Raw genomic sequence first — 7,471 nt, forward strand, 5'->3', positions numbered from 1 at the left:
ACTGATCGCAGGATTGTTCGCGGGGGGATCGAGGGACGTGAGGACGTTCCACTACATCAACCGCGTTCACGAACGCTTCTGCTATACGGTCTACAAGGGTACGTAGATCACTCATCCCCTGTCGTAGATGGACATCACCATGATAGGTCTTCGTGCGCGTAGGAAAATTTTTGTTTCCCATGCGACGTTCCCCAACAGTGGCTTCATGAGGTAGGTTCATGCGTAGATGTCTTCTCGAGTAGAACACAAAAGTTTTTGTGGGCGGTGATGTGCGTTTTGCTGCCCTCCTTAGTCTTTTCTTGATTCCGCGGTATTGTTGGATTGAAGCGGCTTGGACCGACATTACTCGTACGCTTACGAGGGACTGGTTTCATCGCTACGAGTAACCCCGTTGCTCAAAGATGACTGGCAAGTGTCGGTTTCTCCAACTTTAGTTGAATCGGATTTGACCGAGGAGGTCCTTGGATGAGGTTAAATAGCAACTCATATATCTCCGTTGTGGTGTTTGCGTAAGTAAGATGCGATCCTACTAGATACCCATGGTCACCACGTAAAACATGCAACAACAAAATTAGAGGACGTCTAACTTGTTTTTGCAGGGTATGCTTGTGATGTGATATGGCCAACAATGTGATGTGATATATTGGATGTATGAGATGATCATGTTCTAATAGATAATATCGACTTGCACGTTGATGGTACGGCAACCGGCAGGAGCCATAGGGTTGTCTTTATACTAATGTTTGTGCTTGCAGATGCATTTACTATTTTGCTAGGATGTAGCTTTAGTAGTAATAGCATGAGTAGCATGACAACCCCGATGGCGACACGTTGATGGAGATCATGGTGGGGCGCCGGTGACAAGAAGATCGTGCCGGTGCTTTGGTGATGGAGATCAAGAAGCACGTGATGATGGCCATATCATGTCACTTATGAATTGCATGTGATGTTAATCCTTTTATGCACCTTATTTTGCTTAGAACGACGATAGCATTATGAGGTGATCTCTCACTAAAATTTCAAGACGAAATTGTGTTCTCCCCGACTGTGCACCGTTGCTACAGTTCGTCGTTTCGAGACACCACGTGATGATCGGGTGTGATAGACTCAACGTTCACATACAACGGGTGCAAAACAGTTGCGCACGCGGAACACTCGGGTTAAGCTTGACGAGCCTAGCATGTGCAGACATGGCCTCGGAACACATGAGACCGAAAGGTCGATCATGAATCATATAGATGATATGATTAGCATAGGGATGCTTACCACTGAAACTATACTCAACTCATGTGATGATCGGACTTGAGCTAGTGTAAGTGGATCATGAACCACTCAAATGACTAGAGAGATGTACTTTTTGAGTGGGAGTTTAGCGTATAATTATGATTAAGTTAAACTCTAATTATCTTGAACATAGTCTAAGTCCACTTTGAATATATTTGTGTTGTAGATCATGGCTCACGCGACAGTCACCCTAAATTTTAATACGTTCCTAGAGAAAACTAAATTGAAAGATGATGGAAGCAACTTTGTAGACTGGGCTCATAATCTTAAGCTAATCTTACAAGCTGGGAAGAAGGATTATGTCCTTAATGCTGCTCTAGGAGATGAACCACCCGCTACGGCTGATCAGGATGTTAAGAACGCTTGGTTAGCACGTAAGGAGGACTACTCGGTAGTTCAATGTGCAGTCTTGTATGGCTTAGAACCGGGACTTCAACGTCGCTTTGAGCGTCATGGAGCATTTGAGATGTTCCAGGAGTTGAAGTTTATCTTTCATAAGAACGCCCGGATCGAGAGGTATGAGACCTCCGATAAATTCTATGCTTGCAAGATGGAGGAAAACTCGTCTGTCAGTGAACATGTGCTCAAAGTGTCTGGGTACTCAAACCGTCTAGCGGAGCTGGGGATTGAACTCCCGCAAGAAGCTATCACTGATAGAATCCTTCAATCACTGCCGCCAAGCTATAAAGGCTTTGTGTTGAACTACAACATGCAAGGGATGAACAAGTCTCCCGGCGAGTTGTTTGCGATGCTGAAAGTCGCAGAGTCTGAACTCCGTAAAGAGCATCAAGTGTTGATGGTGAATAAGACCACTAGTTTCAAGAGAAACGGCAAAGGCAAGAAGGGTAATTCAAAGAAGAGCGGCAAGCCTGTTGCCAATCCGACGAAGAAACCCAAAGCTGGACCTAAGCCTGAAAGGGAGTGTTACTATTGCAAGGGTATGGGTCACTGGAAGCGCAATTGCCCCAAGTATCTAGCAGATAAGAAGGCGGCCAAAGAAAAATCAGGTATATTTGATATACAAGTTATTGATGTGTACTTAACCGGCTCTCGTAGTAGTGCCTGGGTATTCGATACTGGTTTTGTTGCTCATATTTGCAACTCGAAACAGGAACTGCGGAATAGACGAAGGCTGGCGAAAGATGAAGTGACGATGCGCGTAGGAAATGGTTCCAAGGTTGATGCAATCGTTGTCGGCACAGTTTCACTTCAGTTACCATCAGGATTAGTTATGAACTTAAGTCATTGTTATTTAGTGCTTGCGTTGAGCATGAACATTATATCTGGATCTTGTTTATTGCGAGGCGGTTACTCTTTTAAGTCAGAGAATAATGGTTGTTCTATTTCTATGAGTAACATCTTTTATGGTCATGCACCCAATGTGAGAGGATTGTTCATATTGAATCTTGATAGCGATACACACATACATAACATTGAGACCAAAAGAGTTAGAGTTAACAATGATAGCGTCATATTTTTGTGGCACTGCCGCTTAGGTCATATTGGTGTAAAGCGCATGAAGAAACTCCATGCTGATGGACTTTTAGAGTCACTTGACTTCGATTCACTTGACACGTGCGAACCGTGCCTCATGGGCAAGATGACTAAGGCTCCGTTCTCCGGAACAATGGAGCGTGCAAGTGACTTGTTGGAAATCATACATACCGATGTGTGTGGTCCGATGAGCGTGGAGGCACGCGGCGGATATCGTTATTTTCTCACCTTCACTGACGATTTGAGTAGATATGGTTATGTCTACTTAATGAAGCACAAGTCTGAAACATTTGAAAAGTTCAAGCAATTTCAGAGTGAAGTTGAAAATCATCGTAACAAGAAGATCAAGTTCCTACGGTCTGATCGTGGGGGTGAATATCTGAGTTTCGAGTTTGGTGCTCACTTAAGACAATGTGGAATTGTTTCACAGTTGACACCGCCTCGAACACCACAGTGTAATGGTGTGTCCGAACGTCGTAATCGTACTTTATTATAGATGGTGCGATCTATGATGTCTCTTACCGATTTGCCGTTATCGTTTTGGGGTTATGCATTAGAAACAGTTGCATTCACTTTAAATAGGGCACCATCAAAATCCGTTGAGATGACACCATACGAACTGTGGTATGGCAAAAGGCCAAAGTTATCGTTTCTTAAAGTTTGGGGATGTGATGCTTATGTCAAAAAGCTTCAGCCTGAAAAGCTGGAACCCAAAGCGGAAAAGTGTGTCTTCATAGGTTACCCAAAAGAGACAGTTGGGTACACCTTCTATCTCAAATCCGAGGGCAAAGTGTTTGTTGCTAAAAACGGAGCTTTTCTCGACAAGGAGTTTCTCTCGAGAGAATTGAGTGGGAGGAAGATAGAAGTTGACGAGGTTGTCGAACCTCTCATCCCTCTGGATGGTGGCACAGGGCAAGGGGAAACCTCTGTCGTTGCGACGTCGGCTGAGGAGGAAGTTAATGATGGTGATCATGAAACTCCGGTTCAAGTTTTTGTCGAACCACGCAGGTCGACGAGACCACGTGCTGCTCCAGAGTGGTACGGTAATCCCGTCTTATCAATCATGTTGTTGGACAACAATGAACCTACAAATTATGAAGAAGAAATGGTGGGCCCAGATTCCAACAAATGGCTAGAAGCCATGAAGTCCGAGATAGGATCCATGTATGAGAACAAAGTGTGGACTTTGGAGGTACTGCCTGAGGGCCGCAAGGCTATTCAGAACAAATGGATCTTTAAGAGGAAGACAGACGCTGACGGCAATGTGACCGTTTATAAAGCTCGACTTGTGGCAAAGGATTTTTCACAAGTTCAAGGAGTTGACTACGATGAGACATTCTCACCCGTAGCGATGCTTAAGTTCGTCAGAATCATGTTAGCAATAGCTGCATTTTTCGATTATGAAATCTGGCAGATGGATGTCAAAACGGCGTTCCTTAACGGTTTCCTTAAGGAAGAATTGTATATGATGCAACCCGAAGGTTTTGTCGATCCTAAGAATACTAACAAGGTGTGCAAGCTCCAGCGATCCATTTATGGACTGGTGCAAGCATCTCGGAGTTGGAACAAACGCTTTGATGAGGTGATCAAAGCATTTGGGTTTATGCAAGTGGTTGGAGAATCTTGTATTTACAAGAAAGTGAGTGGGAGCTCTGTGGCGTTTCTAATATTATATGTGGATGACATATTGCTGATTGGAAACAACGTAGAGTTTTTGGAGAGCATAAAGGATTACTTGAATAAAAGTTTCTCTATGAAGGACCTAGGAGAAGCTGCTTACATTCTAGGCATTAAGATCTATAGGGATAGATCAAAACGCCTGATAGGACTTTCACAAAGCACATACCTTGATAAAGATTTGAAGAGGTTCAAAATGGAACAGTCCAAGAAGGGGTTCTTGCCAGTTTTACAAGGTACGAGATTGAGTAAGACTCAGTGCCCAGCAACTGATGAGGATAGAGAGCATATGCGCTCCGTCCCCTGTGCTCCAGCCATAGGCTCTATCATGTATGCAATGTTGTGCACTAGACCGGACGTTAGCCTGGCCATGAGTATGGCACGCAGGTTCCAGAGTAATCCAGGAGTGGATCACTTGACAGCGGTCAAGAATATCCTGAAGTACCTGAAAAGGACTAAGGAGATGTTTCTCGTGTATGGAGGTGACGAAGAGCTCGCCGTAAAAGGTTACGTCGATGCAAGCTTTGACACAGATCCGGACGACTCTAAGTCGCAAACCGGATACGTATTTATTCTTAATGGGGGTGCGGTAAGCTAGTGCAGTTCCAAGCAAAGCGTCGTAGCAGATTCTACATGTGAAGCGGAGTACATGGCTGCCTCGGAGGCGGCTAAGGAGGGTGTCTGGATAAAGTAGTTCACGACGGATCTTGGAGTGGTGCCAAGCGCACTGAATCCAATAACCTTGTTCTGTGACAACACGGGTGCCATTGCCTTAGCAAAGGAACCACGGTTTCACAAGAAGTCCAGACACATCAAACGACGCTTCAACCTCATCCGCGACTACGTCGAAGGAGAGGACGTAAATATATGCAAAGTGCACACGAATCTGAATGTAGCAGACCCGCTGACTAAACCTCTTCCACGGCCAAAGCATGATCAACACCAGAACTGTATGGGTGTTAGATTTATTACAATGTAATTCGCATGATGATGTGAGGGCTAGATTATTGACTCTAGTGCAAGTGGGAGACTGTTGGAATTATGCCCTAGAGGCAATAATAAATATAGTTATTATTATAATTCCTGTATCAAGATAATCGTTTATTATCCATGCTATAATTGTATTGAATGAAGACTCATTTACATGTGTGGATACATAGACAAAACACTGTCCCTAGCAAGCCTCTAGTTGGCTAGCCAGTTGATCAAAGATAGTCAGTGTCTTCTGATTATGAACAAGGTGTTGTTGCTTGATAACTGGATCACGTCATTAGGAGAATCACGTGATGGACTAGACCCAAACTAATAGACGTAGCATGTTGATCGTGTCATTTTGTTGCTACTGTTTTCTGCGTGTCAAGTATTTGTTCCTATGACCATGAGATCATATAACTCACTGACACCGGAGGAATACTTTGTGTGTATCAAACGTCGCAACGTAACTGGGTGACTATAAAGATGCTCTACAGGTATATCCAAAGGTGTTAGTTGAGTTAGTATGGATCAAGACTGGGATTTGTCACTCCGTGTGACGGAGAGGTATCTCGGGGCCCACTCGGTAATACAACATCACACACGAGCCTTGCAAGCAATGTGACTTAGTGTAAGTTGCGGGATCTTGTATTACGGAACGAGTAAAGAGACTTGCCGGTAAACGAGATTGAAATAGGTATGCGGATACTGACGATCGAATCTCAGGCAAGTAACATACCGAAGGACAAAGGGAATGACATACGGGGTTATATGAATCCTTGCCACTGAGGTTCAAACGATAAGTTCTTCGTAGAATATGTAGGATCCAATATGGGCATCCAGGTCCCGCTATTGGATATTAACCGAGGAGTCTCTCGGGTCATGTCTACATAGTTCTCGAACCCGCAGGGTCTGGACACTTAAGGTTCGACGTTGTTTTATGCGTATTTGAGTTATATGGTTGGTTACCGAATGTTGTTCGGAGTCCCGGATGAGATCACGGACGTCACGAGGGTTTCCGGAATGGTCCGGAAACGAAGATTGATATATAGGATGACCTCATTTGATTACCGGAAGGTTTTCGGAGTTACCGGGAATGACGAATGGGTTCCGGGAGTTCACCTGGGGGGCAACCCACCCCGGGGAAGCCCATAGGCCTTGAGGGTGGTGCACCAGCCCTTAGTGGGCTGGTGGGACAGCCCAAAAGGGGCCCGATGCGCATTGGAAGAAAAATCAAAGAGAAAGAAAAAAAAGGGAGGTGGGAAGGGAAGGAAGGACTCCCACCCACCAAACCATGTCCAACTCGGTTTGGGGGGAGACCTTCCCCCTCAGCTCGGCCGACCCCCTTGGGGCTCCTTGAGCCCCAAGGCAAGGCCCCCCCCTCTCCCACCTATATATACGGAGGTTTTAGGGCTGATTTGAGACGACTTTTCCACGGCAACCCAACCACATACCTCCACAGTTTTTCCTCTAGATCGCGTTTCTGCGGAGGTCGGGCGGAGCCCTGCTGAGACGAGATCATCACCAACCTCCGGAGCGCCGTCATGCTGCCGGAGAACTCTTCTACCTCTCTGTCTCTCTTGCTGGATCAAGAAGGCCGAGATCATCGTCGAGCTGTACGTGTGCTGAACGCGGAGGTGCCGTCCGTTCGGTACTAGATCGTGGGACTGATCGCGGGATTGTTCGCGGGGCGGATCGAGGGACGTGAGGACGTTCCACTACATCAACCGCGTTCACTAAGGCTTCTGTTGTACGGTCTACAAGGGTACGTAGATCACTCATCCCCTCTCGTAGATGGACATCACCATGATAGGTCTTCGTGCGCGTAGGAAAATTTTTGCTTCCCATGCGACGTTCCCCAACAAGTAGTCCTAAAGATGATAGGCATCCAAAGAGGATACAATAAAACTTCCATATTCATGTGCATTGATTAGAAAGAGAAGTTTGATTCCTCTCAATTAGTTTTGAGACATGGATTTGGTAATATTAAGAGTCATGTTAGTAAGGTGTCGTGAATCTAGAAATACTTGTGTTGAAGTTAGTG

This window comes from Hordeum vulgare, chromosome 2H, assembly GCF_904849725.1.
Source record: "Hordeum vulgare subsp. vulgare chromosome 2H, MorexV3_pseudomolecules_assembly, whole genome shotgun sequence".
Taxonomy (NCBI): Eukaryota; Viridiplantae; Streptophyta; class Magnoliopsida; order Poales; family Poaceae; genus Hordeum; species Hordeum vulgare.